General features: G+C 35.7%; 1 protein-coding gene and 1 pseudogene across 7 annotated transcripts in view; one reads left to right on the plus strand and one right to left on the minus strand.

Annotated features, from left to right (window-relative positions):
* The window catches only part of WAC (WW domain containing adaptor with coiled-coil), an 82,350-nt gene that overhangs the window by 47,707 nt on the left and 13,228 nt on the right, over positions 1–21,415 (minus strand). The window lies entirely within an intron of this gene.
* LOC129515581 (40S ribosomal protein S3a-like) lies at positions 7,972–8,863 on the plus strand (annotated as a pseudogene).

Below are 21,415 nucleotides of genomic sequence, written 5' to 3' on the forward strand. Positions count from 1 at the left end.
ACAAATTCTGTCTATTATAAACAGGAATTCTATGAAACAAAACAAGAGATAAAAGGATAAAATAAGGGGTGGGGGAACTGGAAGAAGTAAGAGGAAGAACTTAAAGATGAAATCATCAAAGAAACAAATACTACATTTGAAGTAAAAAAAAAAAAAAAAAAAAAAAAAAAAAAGCTTCCTGAAATATAGGAAGATCTCAACCTGGAGATCGAAGGGCGTCACTATGTACCGGGAAAAATAAAGAACGAATAAAACTGAAACATTATCTTCATAGTCTGGTGAAGCTGTTGAATTTTAAAAAAAAAATTCTTAACACATCTAGGCAGAAGAAGTATACCACTTATAAAACAAAAATGCTAGAATACAAAGTAGTAATGTCTTGTGCTAAAGTAAGAGAAAAAAGGTGGATGGGATCCAGAAAATTATTTTTCCAACTAGGATGCCATTTATATATAACAACAATAGGAGGACTTATCAAATATTTAAGAATTCAAAAAATCAAAGCACTTATAACTTGGGGATGGGGTTACTAACAAATAACAAAAATTGTAAGAAAAATCCAGCAAATCTGCAAATTGAAGCTATACTTCTAATACAGCAGTGTGCACTAAATGCACCTAAACTCACCTGGCTTAATATGTGGAATCAACAGCCACTTAGGATTACTGTTTATCTTGAGGATTTTTATGCCAAATGACTGACATTATACATCAAATATGAATTTCCTCAAAATATACTCTTTAAATTTTTCCTTTATTGTTATTTTAATTCATAAAAGCATTCTATAACAACCGTCCCTACACACATACAGTACTTATTTGACAAATACTGAACAGCAAATGCTCAAGATGGTAAAAGACACTTACAGAATCAAAGGGAACTCAACTCATTCTTCCCTGGAGTTTTACTTAGTTTCCCAAAATTAACTATGTAGCAACAGAAACTGAGGTGCTGTTTAAAACTGTTAATATTTCTGGTCCCATATGACCCCTTTTAATAAGGAGTACTTTCAGATTTGTTTGTTTGAACTTCCTAGGTGATTGATAGATACTTGCCAAAGCTACAACATATACTGTAACTTCTTCAAGCCTCCTTATCTTCAAGGCAGATTAAATAACATCCAGTAAATTTTACCATTTACTGTATTTTATCCTATTGCCAATTTTTTTGACAATTGTAGTTTGGTAGGTATTGGCACTCTGGTAGGTCAGATTCTAGATTGTGTCACTAGATTTGAACACAACTTTAAAATCTCTTAAAAATACAGTAGCAGCAAAATATACTTCTGTGAAAACAGAACAGCTCAAGAGTTTGGTAAGTTAAAAATTAGCTTAAATATATTAAATGAATAGTATATTTGTCCCAATGAATATACTGACCAAATATGAAAATACAGGTTATCCAGAAAAATTGTATATATTATTTTCTGAGCAAAGGAGAAAGCAAATAGATACATTTACCATCACTCTACATTGGATATAAATATTGAAGCCTTAAACTAACATATAGTAATTAAGCCTCTCCTTAAAAAAATTCAGATACTTGTGAATGACTCACAGAAGAATGTGAAGAGGACCATCAATGAGAATTAAATTCTGGTTAATAGTAATGATTTATAGTAATATAGTTCAATGACTGATGACAGTAAGTAAACAGTTCCCTACTTATAATTGTCATCAAAAAGTTAAGCAGCTAACAAAGAAAAGCTGTTTCACACAAAAATGTGTATGTGAATGCACAGCTAGTTGGTTAAAAGCCCCAAACTGCAGATCACCCAAATGTCCTTCAACAGGTGAACAGTTCAACAAACTGAAGTGCATCATACCATAGACTACCCTGAGCAATGCAACAGAAATCCATCATGGATACATACCCCCTTGGTTCTCTAGGGAATTACGCTGTGTGAAAAAAACTCAACCTCAAAAAGTTACACAGTATGCTTCTATTTACATAACACTCTTGAAATGACAAAATTCTAATGATTGCAAGATGCTAGCTAGCTTGCTAGAGGTCAGGGAAGAATGGAAGGAGAGAGACGGTTGTGGCTATAAAAAGCAGCACAAGATATTAACTGTCATCAAACTGTGATGAGCTGTTCTGTATCTAGACTGTGGCAGTAGTTAATCTATTACTGTGTTAATCTCATGTTAATCTATTCATGTGATAAGACTGTATGAAACACAAACACACATACATCACGTGCAAAATTGGTAAAAATCTGAATAGGGCCAGTGGATTGTGAAGGACAGAATGTCACCACAAAATATGCCACTTTGGCATGTACTAAAAGACCTATGTGTATGGCAAAGCAAAATTCTATTACAAACATCTGCTCTTCTTATGATGCTGTGAGTTGCCCTCCTTCCCCTACAAAGCTCCAGGCTCCATGCCATTCCTTAGCTCAGGATATTGTCTCATATAACTCAACTGCCAGACTCGCCCTAGAGTCCAATGTTTGGGGCACTTGTACAAAATTTGTTTTCCTCCTACTAATTGGTTTTATGTCAAAGAACTTTAGAAAGGAAAGAAAAATTTTTCCACCCCTACTATTGTAATTATGTCAAACTATTGGTTTTGATAATAATATACTATAGTTATGCCATGTTATTTACATAAAGGCAAACTGGATAAAAGGTACACTCTGTAGTATTTTTTGCTGGAAGGGCAATTTCATTATTGCTCCTCACTAGCCCCACTAAAGTTCCTCATCTCCATGAAGTATGTTTTCGGTTTAATCATCCTGCTCACTCATCTAACCTCCACATTCTCCATCTGTCACCTTCAAAATCAGTCGTTTTGCCATGCAGAGAAAACACCAGTATCAGCCAATCACACCAACAAACTCTACACTATTCCTTTCCCACTGCTCTTGCTCCTTGAGTTTTCTTTTTTTCCCCCTACAATTCTAGGTTTGATACCATTTCAGAAAGACTTTACTCAAATAATGTTTTACTGTAACTCTCCTTAAAAATAGAGTAATCTCAAAAAAAAAAATACAGTAATCTCTTTTGTTGCTATCATTAAATTGTCATAAATTTTTTTAAAAGTTAAGACAGTTCAGGTTAGGCTTACTGTGAAATCCCCAAATCTAACTGATTAATGCTAGCATTTTAAGAGTTAAATTCTATTCAATTTTAAGAGTTAAATTCTATTCAATATTCTCAATAAAAGAAAAAACAGTGCCACATTTAACGTTCCCTTTTTCGTATTATTTTTAAACCCAAAATCTCATGTGTTCTACCTCTAGAACACAATCACAAAGCTTGGCTCTAAGACAAAATAAGAAATATTAGGTATTACTAAACATTCCAAATATAGGAAAAGAGATTACTTGAAAAGAGTAATTCTGAAAGAATATAGTTCTTTGTGCCTAAATCAAACAGATTTTTGCTCAAAACAGAAAGAATCATAAAACAGATAAAACAAAGTAAAATACTTAGATTACCTTGAACACATTAGGGATTGTTACAGATTTCAGGTACATTATTCCATTTAATCCTCAAGCAAATTTGCAGGGGGAGTAATAAAAGTAAGTATTTTAGGGGTGCCTGGATAGCTCAGTCAATTAAGCGTTTGACTCAGTTTTGGATCAGGTCGTATCTCAGGGTGGTGAGATTGAGCCCTGTGCCTCCTTGGGCTCCAGGCAAGATTCTCTCCCTCTCCTCCTCCTGCCCCCTTGCGCACAAGTGTGGCTCTAAAATAAATAAATCTTTTTTTTTAAGCCTATTTTACAGCTCAAAATTTATTTTTTTAAAAAATATTTTATTTATGAGAAATAGAGAAGCAGAGACATAGGCAGAGGGAGAAGCAGACTCCCTGCGGGGAGCCCGATGCAGGACTCTATCCCAGGACCCCAGGATCACTCTGTGAGCCAAAGGCAGCCGCTCAACCACTGAGCCAATCAGGGGCCACAATTTTATTAATTTTTGTTACCTTTCTCATCTCCTAAAGTATTTTAAGTTATATTCAAATTCAGAAACTACTATTGACCGTAACATTTTCTCATTAAATCACCATATATTTCAGCAACTATTATGTGTAAGAACAAAGACACACCAGATCAAAAGCATAAGGTAAATATAAATAGTGAAATCATTCTATTTGAATCAGATTTTCAATTAATGTCACCACCCTCAAGGAGCTTGGGGGAAAAAACACTGAAAATATCTATGAGGAAACAACTCAAATGTCTGCAACATACCGTGTATCACAATCAGTTCCTAGTTCTCTGTTCCCCTATCCTCTCATGCTAACCCTTCCCCAACCATGCCCATTCCAAAAAAAAAAAAAAAAAAGATTCTCATATAAAAATCTAGAAGGGGACAAAAAAAAAAAATCTAGAAGGGGCGGCCATATTTCACTCACCATCCCACTTGATGAAAAAACTTAGAAGTTCTGCAATCCTTGTTTACCCCTTAGGGTCAAACTCCATTAAAACACAAACATATCCAAATACCCTAACGTAAATTGTTTTTAAACTACTGTTTTAAAAACACCACTTAGGAGTATCTGGGTGGCTCAGTTGGCTAAGTGTCTGCCTTCAGCTCAGGTCATAATTTGAGTCCTGGGATCCAGCCTCGTGTAGGGCTTTCTGATGTGCAGGGAGTCGGCTTCCCCCTCTCACTCTCCCAAATAAATAAAATTTTCAAAAAAGTTTTTATTTTTTTAATTTTTTTTATTTTTTAAAGATTTTATTTATTTATTAATGAGAATACACAGAGAGGAGAGAGAGAGGCAGAGACACAGGCAGAGGGAGAAGCAGGCTCCACACAGGGAGCCTGACAAGGGATTCGATCCCGAGGTCTCCAGGATCAGGCCCTGGGCTATAAGCGGCGCTAAACTGCTGAGCCACCTGGGCTGCCCTCAAAAAAGCTTTTAAAACACCATTTACAAGTGAACTTTTCCTTTCTAGTTGAATTTTATCAAAAGATAATTTACGGAAGTACATTTTAGATAAAGCCTACATAAGAAAGTCAAATTCATAGAAATGACAAACAGGATAATTTTAGGAAAGGGGCAGGGCTGGGGGTGGGCTGTCCAGAGGATAGCATGATTGAAAAAGGGTAGTACCCAAGAAGTTTCCTTTATTTTAAGAATGTATTTCGAATTAAGTGGGGAGCATACAGTTCTGAAGAGCAGATCATTACCTTTCATTACTGGTTCCTTTGACATCTATCACTTCATATTAAAAGAATATACTTTGACAAATGGTTTTTAAAGTCTTTAAGAAGAATCCTTCCAAAACAAAATCCTACCCAGAACAGATATCTAGAAGAAATAATAGTAGAATTGGTCTCTCCTCCCTTGCTCCTCCTAACAGTAACCTGCAAGGTACTCTTTGCAGAACACCAATGGCACCAAAATGGCAGCTTCAAAGCATGAAGGATACCGATTTAACAACTATAGTTTCAAATAAATCTTCCTTCAACTTAAAAAATGGTGTTACAGTGATCTCTCCAGCTATAATTAAATGACAAAGAATAATCAGTATATAACACTGTAATAGTAATAAGCTGCCCTCTTAGTATCAATGAACTGTTAATGCTCTGATCTAAGGCCACTCTTCTATTTTGTATACTAAATCTCAACACTGCTCCAGCAATTGCCTCTTTGTAATATCCTACTCTGCTATATCAGTTTATCAGCATATCAATATACTTTAATGGCTCTCATAAAGGAAAGGGGAAGGGAGGAAATGAGGAATGGATGGAAAGGGAAAATGGGAAAAGGAAAAGAAAGGAAAAGAAAAAAGAAATGAAAAGAGAAGGAGAAATCCCTTTCCTTTAACCTACATCCTACTCTAAAAGCCATACTTTTGTTGTCTATTCCTTTTATTCGAAAACTGGTGCCAGATCTCACATTATCCAACCAACTGGCAGACCTAGACGTAAGTCATCCACACACATCCTGGAACACTTTCTTCATTTGGTTTCCAGGAGATATTCTGCCTAAGGTTCTCTTCTACTCCACTGGCTGCTCCTTCCCAATCTCTTTGCTAGTTACTCCTCCAGTCCCTGAACCTGCAGCTCTTTGTTCATGGGAGAGGTATGCAAATGATTTGCTAGTTGAATCTGATCACACCCATTCCTTTACGAAATGCCAAGGCTCCACCACACTACATTAGCTGAGTGGGGGTATTTGCAAGAGACCTTATGGCTGCAAAGTTGAAAATATTTACTCACCTTCTATAGTCTGGGTGAAATCTGGACTTATGGTTTTAAATTCACTCTATATGCTAACGTCTCCAGCTCAATCTCCTTGAATTCCAGACCCAAGTCATCTGCCTACTTCACATCTCCCTCTGATATCTGAACAGGATTCTCTAAGACAACCCAAACCCACAAAACTCACAATTCTACCCATATTCCAAACTTTTTGTTGTATAGTTGTTCTTGACCTCAATAAACGAAAATTCCAGCTTACAAATGCTTAGGTGAAAACTTTTGGAAGTCATTTTTCACTTCTAGTTTATCTGTTGATTCTTTCAAAATACATCCAGAATCACACCACTTCTATTTTATCATCCTAATCCAAGCCACTACTCTCTCTTTCAGCAAATCCAACAATGTCCTAAGTGATATCTCATTGTTGCTGCTTCTCTTATCCAGATAGATTAAGTCACTCAATATCCTCCAATGGTTCTTCATCTTATTCAAAGTAGAAGCCCAAATCCTTTCAAAAGCCTACAAACAAGGCCCTGCTTGATCTGGCCCTTGCCTCACCTCTTGAGCTCATCAACTTCTATCACTTCCTCACCCTAAAAACATCCATCATCCATAGCTACCTTGCTTGTTCAAGCATATCAAACATGTTCTCATGTGATGCCCTTGCCATTTACTGATCTCTGCCTGGAACAAACTTTCTTCACCCCATAGTCACATGCCTACCCTTCCTCATTTCTATATAGCAACCCTTCCAAAATTTCTTTATAACAACCTCTACTTCCCTAGATTATTTTATTTCCTCTTATTCAGCTTTATTTTTCCATGAGGCATTACTTTTCTCTAACTCATATTATTGGTTTATTATCTCTCTCCTGTGAATGTCAATTTCTTAAGGGCAGATTTAACTATCTAGTTGTCTGTGGTATCCAGAGTGCCTGGCACATAATACATGCCCAATATACTTGTATGTGCTACATCAATCTCTTACTGAAAATATCATGCTTTTCCTTACATTTTCTTACTTTACATATTCATTTGCTATAGTAAATTCATGTTGGTTGATCTGTACCAATGCACTACTACAGATTGCTTGATCTCTTCTAACTTTGTTTCTAGTCAACCTTTCACTTCTAGGTGCCTGCCAACTGCATCAATTAAAAAGTTTACAGTGTATAAAAATTTTGCTTCACTCTTTGCAGTGTCTTTAAAATCCCCAGGGCAGTCCTACCTTAGGATTCCTTAAACTTCTTGAATGCAGAAGATTTTTATTGATTCTGAAACCAATTCAGTATTTTTTTACTTGCTTTTGTTAATATAACTGTAGTGTGTGACACAACGGAGTGCAGTAATAAGGACCAAGGAGAAGAAGAAAATTCTTAAACTTACACAGGTTGGTCTGCTCATATAAAACTTATTTTTATAAAAAAAAAAAAAAGCAGACTGCTGGGGTGCCTAGGTGCTCAGTCAGTTTAGCGTGGGACTCTTTATCTCAGCCTAGGTCTTGATCTCAGGGTTGTGCGAATTCAAGCCCCGCACAGGAAAAAAAGAAGAGGAAAAAAAGTAGATTGCTGCATATAACATTGAAGAACCAAGTAGAGTAGCAGCAGGAAAAAAATGAAGAAAAATAATTTCACAGAGGTAAAATTTTCTCTCTTAAGACTGAGCTTGCTAAATCTCATATACCTTATTTAGGTAATGAGAGCACTTTATGAAGCTAACAGTCTTATAATGCTGTTATATATTGCCTAAAAATGACTTATACTGGCATTGAAAATGCATTAAATTATGCCTAACAGAGAGCAGGGCCATGGCGGTTGGCAAGAACAAGCGCCTTACGAAAGGCGGCAAAAAGGGAGCTAAGAAGAAAGTGGTTGATCCATTTTCTAAGAAAGATTGGTATGATGTGAAAGCACCAGCTATGTTCAATATAAGAAATATTGGAAAAACACTAGTCACAAGAACTCAAGGAACCAAAATTGCGTCTGATGATCTCAAGGGTCGCGTTTTTGAAGTTAGCCTTGCTGATCTGCAGAATGATGAAGTTGCATTTAGGAAATTCAAGCTAATCACTGAGGATGTGCAGGGCAAAAACTGCCTAATTTCCATGGCATGGATCTTACCCATGACAAAATGTGCTCCGTGGTCAAAAAATGGCAGATTGAAGCTCATGTTGATGTAAAGACTACCGATGGTTATTTGCTTCGTCTATTTTGTGCTGGTTTTACTAAAAAACGCAATAATCAGATTCGGAAGACCTCTTACGCTCAGCACCAACAGGTCCACCAAATCCGGAAAAAGATGATGGAAATCATGACCCGAGAGGTGCAAACAAATGACTTGAAAGAAGTGGTCAATAAATTGATTCCAGACAGCATCAGAAAAGATATAGAAAAAGCTTGTCAGTCTATTTATCCACTCCATGATGTTTTTGTTAGAAAAGTAAAAATGCTGAAGAAGCCCCAGTTTGAATTGGGAAAACTCACGGAGCTTCATGGTGAAGGTAGTAGTTCTGGAAAAGCTACGGGGGATGAGACTGGTGCTAAAGTTGAACGAGCTGATGGATATGAACCACCAGTCCAAGAATCTGTTTAAAATTCAGACAATTGATGGTGACAAATAAAAACATATTTGTGATGTTTAATTTCTTATCATTCTTTTTAAATAATCAGGCTCGGTGAAGCAGATGTTCTGAACTGACAGTGCGAACTGAAAAGAACCGTTGTATGGATCTTATCCATTGCTCTTGGCTACTAAATAGCTGCAAAAGGGTAGTGATCTATTTTAAGCTGTAGTGATCTGGATGGAAGTGTTCTAGATGGTTAATAAAAGGAAACTTTTTTTTAACGTGAAAAAAAATTATGCCTAACAGTTTATAAGTCAATTACACAGGTACTCAAAGCTAATTTCTAAACACCTCAGGCTATAAGTACCTGTTTTTACTAGAAAAAGACGGTTTCAAGTTAAATAATTTTAACTTTAAGCAGTCTTTTCAGAAACATAACCTAAGTATCAAATTGCCAGTCCCAAATGTTAGGATAATCTCCAACTTAAAACTGTTATTACTAAATGGATTAAAGCAGCAAAGTTTTCACAACAAAACTGTGAGAAGGTAGGAAAAAAAATAGCCAACCTCAACCCAAAATAACCCATTCACATTCAGGCTAAAAACTGAGTGCTAATGTAAAACAGTTCACAATGACTATAACACACATCAAATTTCTTGATGCAACCAAAACACTAACACAAAAGAGGCATTTCCCTTGAAATGCCTTGAAAGGGGTTCCTAAACCCTTAATACATTATGTTTCTGTGGTTTGAATCAAAGAGTATTCCCAAGGCTCTCTAGTGTAATCCCAAGTAACAAAATGTCATTAAGAATTAGAAGGCAGGGATCCCTGGGTGGCGCAGCGGTTTGGTGCCTGCCTTTGGCTCAGGGCGCGATCCTGGAGACCCGGGATCGAATCCCATATCGGGTTCCCGGTGCATGGAGCCTGCTTCTCCCTCTGCCTATGTCTCTGCCTCTCTCTCTCTCTGTGACTATCATAAATAAATAAATTAAAAAAAAAAAAAAGAATTAGAAGGCACACAAATACCGGCAACTCCTACTGGATCCAAAATCAGTCCAAAAATGTTCATACTTGACTCCGGGAAAAAAAAGGGTACTTCTGCACTCTTAAAGAATCTGTTGTCTTAGCATCAATATTATAACTTAGAATTGTTTTTTAAGTTTTAAATATATTTAAATTAAATGTCAAGTTTTAAATTAAAGTCCATCCCAAACTTTCTGTCACTAATCAATCACACCATGGAATTAATTCCTCTATTCCATTACAATTTTATCACTCTTATAGCACAAAGCAGTGGTTGTCAAACTTTTATGTGCATCAACATCACTTCCAGGAGCATGTAAATATGTAAACATCCAGGTTTTGTAACCCAGAGAGGTTCTCTGATTCAGTTGGTTACTGAGTAGGACTGGGTGGCATTTTTAAACACCCCAAGGTGTTTTAAACAACCCAAGGATTCTGGAACAAGTGGTTCTGGAACCACATTTGCACATGTTTCTGACCATAGGTGGGGAAAGAAGTTGGAATCTTACTCTAAAAATGTAATAAACACAGATTTCTCTGAAATAAAGTACGTTCTGAAAAACACCGAAAAAAAAAAAAAAGGTAGATTAGTTAAGGTTACTAGCAGTATATTTTATAGTAGATGTTCACCTTCTGCTAAAATAGAAAAAAAACTAGACTCTAAGTTACTAAATTGGATTTTAGTTCTCTGGCAGGAGAAATAAGATTCATGAGAAACCAACCATTTGAACCATCTGTTGCTGTCCCAGATAAGAACCACAGTACTACAGACGTTACTGTAATCATTTTGATTATTCCATTCAATTATTTCTCTTTAATAATTACTCTTAATCACACATTTTTAAAACACTGAGAATAGAAGATACCAGAGATATCCAATAAGAAGGAAAAGTAAAGACAAACTGTGAGGCAGGAAAGTGAATTAAATGCTCATGAAACTACAAGGATGTCAGTATGGTTAAAGCTGAGCAAATGAAAAGTAAAATGAAACAAAGAGAGGTAACACTGGGAAAAGCAATGAATCACTTTGGGCCACTATAAGGACACCTGAGAACGTTCTGAGTAGAGGAGCAATTTGATAGGACTGCTGCATGGAGAAGAAACTGAAGAGCTAGAACGTAAGAAAGCAGAAAGACTGGTTAAGGAGGCTCAAGATTATTGGCTTGAGCAACCGAGAGGCTGCATTTACTATTTAACAAAGTACAGAAAACTGGGAAAAGCAGGTTAGAGAGGGGGGAAATGAGAAGCTAAGTTTTGGACACTACCATATAATCACCTTAAATAAACTGTTACATATGATAACAGATGTGCTAATAAACCTAGATTGGTAACTGGGAAGCTAGTACCTAAATCCAAGCCTAAAAAACAGGAAGGAATTAACTAGGCAAAAGGGGCTGGAGGAGAGATCATACTCTAAAAGGAAACAGCATGTGTGAAGTACCCATGTGTGAGAGAACTCATTATCTTCAAAGAACTGAAGCATATAGGAGTGCTAAAAAATTAGGAGATGTAGCAAGCTGTTCAGTGAAACACTTTTACTTTATCTTAAGGGCAGTGGGAAGACATTGAAAGATTTTTACATAAAAAATGAGCAAACATACTTTCCTTAAAAGGTGATTCTGGCTATGGTGGGGAGAGTGAACTGTAGGGGAGGGAAGGGAGAGGAGTATGCTAGTGCTTTAATTCAAGCAAAAGATGATCAGGGTCTGAGTTAGAAAAAAAATGAATGGATTCAAAAGCTGTTTCAGAGGCAAGATCTAAGAGGCTCATTGAGTGGATATTGGGGATAAGGGAGGATAATGGCATTAAGAAAGTCAAGAGCTTAAAGAAAGGAAACCAGGATGCCAAGAGAACTGAAGTTCATACAACTGGTAAATACATAATGAGGATGTTTCACCCAAGCCTCAGTGCTCATTCCATTCCACAGCTACATAAACCTATACAACATTACAAGTATTTACTTAAGCCAGATATTTATGTTTTGAAAAATCAGTTTTCACGGAAAATAAATTGTCAAAATAGGTATTAACGTTTATACTTCATTTATACACTTTAAATATAAAGTACCTGTACAGACTTTCCCCAGTTTTTTGTGTTTTGGTTTTTTTTTAAAGATTTTATTTATCTATTTATTCACGAGAGCCATGGAGAGAGATGCAGAGAGACACAGGCAGAGGGAGAAGCAGGCTCCCTGCAGGGAATCTAGTGAGGGACTTGATCCCAGAACTCCAGGATCACAACCTGAGCCAAAGGCAGATTCTCAACCACTAAGCCACCCGGGTGCCCCTTCCTCTTCCTACAGTTGTAAATGGCACTACATAATGCCTGTTTTAACACACCCATTAAGTATCTCATCCATCAAGTAAAACCCAGAAAAGGCTCTACATTTAAAATACAAAGAATACAAGATTCTCTAGAATATGAAATTAGTTTTAAAAAAAAAGTTACCCCACAAAGAAACTGGTGTTTGACCAGCAGATAAGTTTAGATAGTTTAATATACTCTTATAGGAAAGTCAAAATGAGTATATCCTGACTTAAAATAAAAAATGAATTCTGTATTTGGTGGGCAACTTAAGACTTAAACTGAAAGCATGTATTGGTTAAAAAAATCAAACCACTTTTTATATGAGCAAAATCTGATTTCTACATTATATACAATGAAAACTATTAAGATTTCTGTTTAAAAAGCCTTCAAAAATGTCAACCTTGTTTCTCAATTTAAACTTAAAAAAATGCAAAGAAAATTATGCTATTCTACCCTTCTCTATAGAGTGGTAAAAATACTAAATAACACTGGGGGAAAATATTCCAAAGGTCCCCACAGAAACTATATTTACAAACTATATTTGTATAACTATATTACACTCTGGCAGGAAGAGTGTTTCAGTTACCATGGAATGGCAGGACACACAACAAATATCAGAAATCATAAATCACAAAAATCATAAGGTTCTCCTGTACATATCTCAAGTCATTTATTTTGAAAGGACATTGGAGATTATTAATCCAACCTTGTTGGAAAAAAAAAAAAAGAATAAAAAGCAGCAGGCAAGAAGTTACATGAATATGATCTGCCCATAGTTAAAAAGCTAATAACCAGCAAAACAAAAACTATAATATCCACATCTCAAGACCGGTACTCTTTTCACTTTGCATGGTTTTCACCTCAATTCTTCTTATCCAATTAACAATGATCTATTCTAGCAGCATAGCAACCTGAAAGATACATTATATCCAAACCCCAAAAGGAACTTCTTATAGAATTAGAATCCAGTCAATATTCAAAGAGCTCTGGCTCTATGATTTAATATCTTTTATTTTATGTTTTAAATGTTTCAACATGATACTCTGAGGGTGCCTGGGTCAGGCTCCCTGCTCAGCAAGGTATCTGCTTCTCCCTCTCTCCCCTGCTCATGCTCACTCGTTTGCTCTCTCTCTCTCTCAAATAAATAAATAAAATCTTAAAAAAAGAAAACATGATGCTTGGACATACATATTAAAAACTCAAAGGCCAACCACTAAGGCTCTTCTGAAATAACACTATACATAATGGAGGCTCTCTATATGCTTCCCTGCCTTCCTCCATTGACATTAATCTTAAGGATATTGAAAGGATTACAATGTTTAAAAAAAAAAAAAAAAAAAAAGACTAGGCTAACAAACCAAAACTTAAGTACCACTCTACCCAAACAATGGACTTTCTCTACTTAATTTGATCAATCCTGAGCCTAGAGGAAAAGAAATCTTACAATATACCATTCTAGTATCTATAAAAATAAATTAGTGTTTTTCAAAGCCAGAAGACCGCTTTTAGAAACCACACATATCCTTAAGAATAAGCACAAAGAGGGATCCCTGGGTGGCGCAGCGGTTTAGTGCCTGTCTTTGGCCCAGGGCGCGATCCTGGAGACCCGGGATCGAATCCCACGTCGGGCTCCCGGTGCATGGAGCCTGCTTCTCCCTCTGCCTATGTCTCTGCCTCTCTCTCTCTCTCATTCTGTGTGACTATCATAAATAAATAAAAAAAAATTAAAAAAAAAAAAAAAAAAAGAATAAGCACAAAGAAAAAGATTGGAAAAATGACGTGATTAAAAAAAAAATAGAATACTCACAAAAAAAAATTAGGAATCTTCAACGTATTCACTTTATACCTCCTTCAAAGTCAATTCTCAATTATTACTCCTCCTTGAGAAACTTTTTTGAGAAACCATTTCTGAGCCTATAATATATTCACTCAAATATCCTTTTTTTTTTTTTTTTTAAGATTTCATTTATTTATTTGACAGAGAGAGAGCAAAAGCAGGGGGAGTGACAGAGGGAGGGAGAGGCAGGTTCCCCAGTGAGCAAGAGGCTTGTGCTCAATCCCAGGACCCTGGGACCATGATGGGAGCTGAAGGCAGACACTTAACTGACTGAGCCACATAGGTTACCCTCACTCAAGTTATCTTACGCTATCACTGAAGATGAGTTTGGCTATTAAAGACAATGAGTAATTCAATGAAAATACTGCTAAATACAGTAGAAGGAACATTGGTTAATGTTTTATATCAAAAACAAAATGAAACTAAAGAGAAATTAAGAATGATCTGCTACGGTGGCTCTTGGATTTTCAACAAAATGTAAATTCAATCCCAGAAGACTTCCACTGAGTCATTGCTGGGTTGAAGTAGCTTATACTCTTTCAAAGAGTTTACCTTTTTTTTTTTTTTAAGTAGGTTCCACAGTGGGCTTGGTGTCGAGCCCCAACACAGGGCCTGACCCCACAACCTGAGCTGAGATCAACAGTATGACACTTAACAGATTAAGCCACCCAGGTGCCCCTCAAAGAGCTTACTTGCTCCCTGCATGGAGCCTGCTTCTCCCTCTGCCTGTGTCTCTGCCTCTCTGTCTCCATGAATAAATAAATAAAAAAATCTTAAAAAAAAATGTACAAGTTCAAGAGCTAAAATATGCCATGTTATAGTTGCATTCTTTTTTTTTTCCTGATTCAAAATGATCTTCAGTTAACATTTTAGTCACTTTTAGGAATAAAAATAAACACAATGAATCACTAACTAAAAATAATTAGGCAGCAATTCACAAGGGTTTACCCTTGAGAAATGAAGCACTATATATGAGAATTTCTAGGAAAATTCTTAATTTCAATAAGCTTGAAAAATCTACTGAATATTCAAATATAAAGTTATATTTGGAAAACAGACTAACAACAATTAAAAAACAAAAAAATCCAAACCATTATTCTGCCTAATATACTTAAGAAATTAAAACTTTATAGTGGGCCATAAAGTTGAGAGTTTGAGAAACAGTAATTTGGGAACAGTTAAAAACTAGTAAAAAGTCTAGAATTTAAAATATCCTCTATAAGATTATAATAAAACTGATAGGAGTCTAAAAATCAGGGCTACCTAAGGGATTGGTTAATAATGTGGTATAATTAGCCCACCAGTTACGTACACAGTGTTTTTTTTTAAGTTTATAACTAAACCTATTTATGTATTTTCCTGAAGGTCTGAATAAAACTATTTGCTTCCTTCATAAATAGTACAAAACCAAGTTTAATTGCTTTAGGAATTCTAAAATAGTGAATTCTTACTATTTTACTCTTAACTGGCACCTGAAAAGGTAACTTTCACTTGAAACCAATTAATTCCCTGAAGGTTACTACCACTCACCTATTTCAGACACATACAGACATGTCAAGTGGCATGTAAGATATTAATTTAATATTACCGAGCACCTACATTTATATGCCAGGCCCTGATACAATAAAAATTAAGTCTCTGTCTTCTAGGAACTTACAGCAGAGCAGGCAAATCACATATACAAACAATTACAATTCTCTATAAAAGAACTGTAATAGAAAAAGGTCCAAGGAAATCTTCATTCAATGAAGAACTGGAATCCTGAAGAATTCAGAGGTTTGCCCCCTCCCAAAAAAGTGGTAGGAGTGGGGAGAGGACAGCTTTATCTGTGAAAACATACAGAAGGGCAATAGCAATTTGATGTTCTAGGACTGGGTAAGTAGATTTACATGACTTAGTACAGAGAGAGGGAGAGTCGTTTGAGAAAAGAGAGGTTTGGACTCCTGGCAAGGATGAGTCAGAAGATTTTAAATTCTTCAAAGTTTCAAGCTATATTTACGAGAAAAAAAAAATCTATCCTAACATGTCAAATCTCTGGCATGAACATCACAGTGTTTAGTTTTCATTTCAGTGTCTTCTATGTACACCAGACAGAAAGATTTCCTAGATAAGTACATGAGAAAAGAGGAAAAGTCAAGTATTTGGACAATTATGTTGTCAGTACAGAATCAATGAAGACTTTAAGAGTTAATGAAGAGAATAATGTTTAAATTTAACCTAAAATTTTCACTCAGACAGCAATGCATGAGGAATGAGATAAAAGATCTGTTAAAATGATAGTGCAATAGTTAAGAGGACAGTGCAGTCTAGAAATCCCCTCTAAACACAGGAGATAAGAAAAGGAAATAAGTGATGATTTCCTAGAAGCATTAACTAGGGAATAATCAAGTTAGGAACAGATTTTAATAATCCATGGAACACCATATGAGACATGCTTAATAAGTAAAATGACATGTGGTCTTGGAAACGAAGGGGTAGGATTTACAGAACCAAAAGCAGCAAGGACAGAACACCTTAGGGAATGCTAACTGTTCAGGGCAGGTAATGAGATGAAAACAGCACATGAAAAAAAACCCAACATCCTAATACACACACACACACACACACACACACACACACACACCAATAAAAGGACAAATCACTTCAAACAACTTATGGCTTGAAAAGCTTTTAGTGGACTTATTAACCAAGAGATACTTAGCAGTTGCAAAAAAAAGAATCTCAAGTGAGGAGAGAAGCAGCATAATGGCAATAGGCTAAATTTAAATTAAGTAAACATTAAAACTCAATTTCATAGTTCTTTTTTTTTTAAGACAATTTCATAGTTCTACTAGCCACATTTCAAATGTTCAATGAGCACTTGTGACTAATAGCTACCATATGGACAGCTCAAACAATGAACATTTTCAACCACACATTCTACTGGACAGTGGCTAACCTAGACTCTTATTCCCAAATGTGAACAGTCAACTACAAAGAGCAAACATCCACGGAACCCAATAATGTGGAAGAGATGCACCAAACTCAAATAGAAAACCTTCTGAGGAAACATATTTGACATGGAAAAAATGAAATATAATTTAAATTCCCCAAGTATTTCTATTTAATCAGATTCATAAAATTATAGGTCACAAAGAAATTAATTAAAAGTCAGCTGTCCAAAATAAAACTTCCAATAGGTGAATGAAATGAACACATCTTTAAATAGTTAGAATGCTGGAAGAAATATGCCAAGGCATTCTTTCCCAAGTACAATGTATCCTCACTCAAAAAGTATCCAAGTATCTACCTGCTTACCAGGAAAAAGATAAATAGAATATAATCAAAACACATCTAACAAAATTCCAAAAGGCGAAGAGTCAAAAACAATTTTAAAAAGAAGGGGCAGGGGATCCCTGGGTGGCTCAGTGGTTGAGCAAGTGCCGGCCTTTGGCCCAGGGCGTGATCCTGGAGACCTGGGATCCAGTCACACATTGGGCTCCCTGCATGGAGCCTGCTTCTCTCTGCCTGTGTCTCTGCCTCTCTCTGTCTCTCATGAATAAATAAAAAATCTTAAAAAAAAAAAGGGGGGGGGGTCACAGTAGGAGGAGGAAGAGAAACAATTCTAAGGACTCTTTAGACAAAACAGCCCTATCAGAAGTATGAAAAAAGAACTCAGTTACAAAGAGACTTTGGTGAAGCTTTACATTTTAGGATAAAGGAAAAGAAAAATCCTAAAGGCTCCTCAAGCTAGGGAATGGGAGGTTTAAAGTAAAAGACATGGGATCCCTGGGTGGCGCAGCAGTTTAGCGCCTGCCTTTGGCCCAGGGTGCGATCCTGGAGACCCGGGATCGAATCCCACGTCGGAGCCTGCTTCTCCCTCTGCCTATGTCTCTGCCTCTCTCTCTCTCTCTGTGTGACTATCATAAATAAATAAAAATTTAAAAAAAAAATAAAGTAAAAGACATACATCATAATGGAAAGCTACGTATAAAAAGAACCAGGTTTGAGATCAGACGACTTATCTGCAACAATGAACAACAGGTAATCATCAATTTAGAAGTATCTTCAGAAAAGGGGAGGAAAAGGATTCATGTTTTATCATCTAGCCAAAAGATCATTCTCATATAAGGACAAAATGAAGACATGCCAGGACATGCACTCATAAAAAATATTAGTTATAAATCTTCATGCAAACAGAGACAGAACATACGAGGCAAAAAATGTTTTAAAAAATGAGAATATCCACTATCACAATGGAAAATTTTTTACCAGTCAGAAAACAAATCGAGTAAAAATTAAGATTACTGAGGATTTTTACTGTAGTTATGCTACGTAATTAAAGAACTTGATCGGACAGAATTCTCTGTACCATAAAGAAATACATACATATTTTTCAAGATTTTATTTATTTGCCAGAGACAGAGAGCACAAGCAGGGGGAGCAGGAGGCAGAAGGAGTGGGAGAAGCAGAAGCAGGCTTCCCGCTGAGCAAGGAGCCCAAAGCAGGGCTCAATCCCAGGAACCCAGGACCATGACCTGAGCAGAAGGCAGGTGCTTAATCGACTGAGCCACCCAGGCACCTCAAGAAATGTATTATTTTCAAACACCTGCGAAATACTCCAATAATTATTCTGATAAGGAAAAAAATCTTAATTCTAATAGGCCAATAAAATCAGAATTTAACAGAAAGCCAAGTAATAGTAATTTTAAAAATACTGATTAATAAAATTCACTAAAAAATTTCTAAGGGGCACCTGGGTGGCTCTCGGTTAAGTGAATGACTGGATTTTGGCTCAGGTGCTCATGTCCTGATCTTGGGGTCATGAGATGGAGCCATGCATCAGGCTAGATGCTCTCTTCTCCCTTTGCCCCCACCCCCCACGGCCACACAACTGTGTGCACATGCTCTTGCTTGCTCTAACAATAAATAAAAACTTTAAGTATTTTTTAAAAGCATACTCTTGGGTTAAAAAAGAAAAAAACAAAACTGGAATCAGATCTAGACTTGAATAAAAATGCAGTCACTCTAGAACTGCACCAAAACCTATGCAGTATGAACAAAGCAGTAAAGTATAGAAAATTTAATGTTTAAAGGTTTTCAATAAGCAAAACAATCAAACTACTCAACTGAAGAAATTAAGGCCAAAGAAGAATCCAATAAAAAACAATAAAGAGTTGTTTCTCTGCAGCTTGTTTAAAGCTACCAATACAAGAAATGAGTCTTTGGTTAAAGTTTGATTCCTAAAAAGTATAGGAAGGTCACGATACAAGAAAAGAGTCAACTGTTGATAGAATTTTAAACTTTGTATCAACACATTTTCTAGTAAAATATTAAAGGCTATAGGGAAAAGGAATCAATAAGCATATAAAAAAATGTGAAAAGAGCCAAATTCTACCACTAAGGCAGTAAGAGCAGAGTTTTACAGCAAAATTCAACCACAGTTTTCAGAAACAGTTAATTCTGGTCTTATTTAAGCTGCTTCAGGGCACAGAAGACAGAAATGTTTCTCACCCATTTTCAACAGTGCTTCTCGTTTGTGGATGTAAATGCAAACAATTAAAAAATAAAAAAAATTAACACATCAGAACCATGAATCCCATGACCAAGGAAAGGTGCTTTAACATTAAGAAATCTGTTTTATTAAACTTCATTAATAAACTGAAGAAAAACCATTATCATCACCTTTCTTAGCAGTTGCAGAAAAAGCATGATTCAAGATCTATTCCTGATAAATACTCTTGACAAACTAGGAAAAGGAAAATGTTTTACTTGGTAAAAAATTACCAAAAAATTAAAAGCAGCATTCTTAAAGGTAAAACTTTATTAGTATGCCCATTACAGTAAAAAGCAAGGATGCTCGTTATCAACACAATCAACATTATGTAGATGGCCATCTTGTGGCAATAAACATTAAAAAAAGATCATCAAGGCAGGAAAATTTAAGTACATCCTAGAAAAACAGGGGACTGCCCTAACAAGAGGTAGAATATGCTACAAATCTGTTATAACTTATGTGGAACCACATGAAACTCGGGATATTATTTTTTTTTAACTTACAGAAATAGCAACACAGTATGATTTAGCCTCATATAAAACTACAGTGAGGGGCTGCAGCAGAAAAGTACATTTTACCTTTCATCAACACTGCTCTTCTAATTTTAATGAATAGAACATGCAATTAGCAGGAAACTATATATAATGACTACCTTGAACATGCTTTCATCGTTGTAACTGTTTTCTCTTTGGATACCATCCTATTTATTTTATAAAAATTAAATAAATCTTTTTGTTTTATAACAGAAAAATGTAAAAGGTTTTGAACTCATCCCATTCTACATTATCAGAGTAGAAATGAGAAGTGTCCACATTAGTGAAATTTTGGTATGGTTCCCATATAGCAAATTTTAAACAAAATTATAAAAGCAATAGAAATAACCCAATAACACAACATGTCTAAAATCTAACTTTCTAGGCCTCCATGCCCCATATCTCCTGGATTCTCCCAGTGTATCAGGTTCAAGCTTGAGCTCTTCCTTATTAGCATTTCTAATCATCCTGATGCCAAAATATTCTTATCAACTGTAATTCTCTTTAAATTCTACTTCCACCATCTTAATCCAAATTACACCAAATCTACAATACAAGCAATGCTAGTAACATATGGCTTTATATAACCTAAAGTTAGCTAATGTGCCCCAAATCAAATCAGCATACAAAAGGACAATTTCAAATCCTAAATGTATAATGTGCCAATGTGCAAAGATTTAAGGTGGAAAGTAGTGAACAGTATATAATTCCGTAACTTCACTAATAACATGTGCTGACAAAGTCAGTTAAACAGCTAGGAGTAACAGCTCCCACTCCTGCTCTAGACCACACTTAAAAGTCTTCCCATGAACTAGTTTTATAATTACAATGAAAATCAAATACATTAAAATAAACAGTAAATAAGTTTTCCGATTCCCATAGCCTGTACTGAAGATAATAGTTTAAACATCAAAATACTAAAATGAATGCTGCATTTTGAAATCTGTTCTTCCCAAGAAATCCCGACTTGTGAGTCAGTGTCTGGGACTCGGGTGAGTCCTCCTTGTCAAGGTAATAATAAAACTAGCCCAAATCAAAGGGGAGATTTTGAAGGCTAAGCACTTTGTCCTGTTTTCCCAAAATAATGCACACTGACATTTAAGTTATATAAAAAGGAACAATCATAATTACAAAAAAATATAAAATTAAGGTTAGTCTACAGTTTACAAAGTACGGCTTTGTGACTTAACTTTAATACTTTTTTAATTTAAATGTCTCATGATAAAGACTCAAATATTTATGCATACAATATTAAATACAAAAGAAAACCCTGATAAGGAGTCAAAAAACACCAGGAACAGAAACTGGACCAAACCAACACAGAAAAGGCCACAGGCAGTAGAGGACACTACTTCTTACAGTCTATCATACTGTGCTCCAACTTCCTTTTTCCCATTATATCAAGGTTTTCATGATAAACCTGCACACATTTTTATGAAGTTGCAACA

This window comes from Nyctereutes procyonoides, unplaced genomic scaffold, assembly GCF_905146905.1.
Source record: "Nyctereutes procyonoides isolate TBG_1078 unplaced genomic scaffold, NYPRO_anot_genome, whole genome shotgun sequence".
Taxonomy (NCBI): Eukaryota; Metazoa; Chordata; class Mammalia; order Carnivora; family Canidae; genus Nyctereutes; species Nyctereutes procyonoides.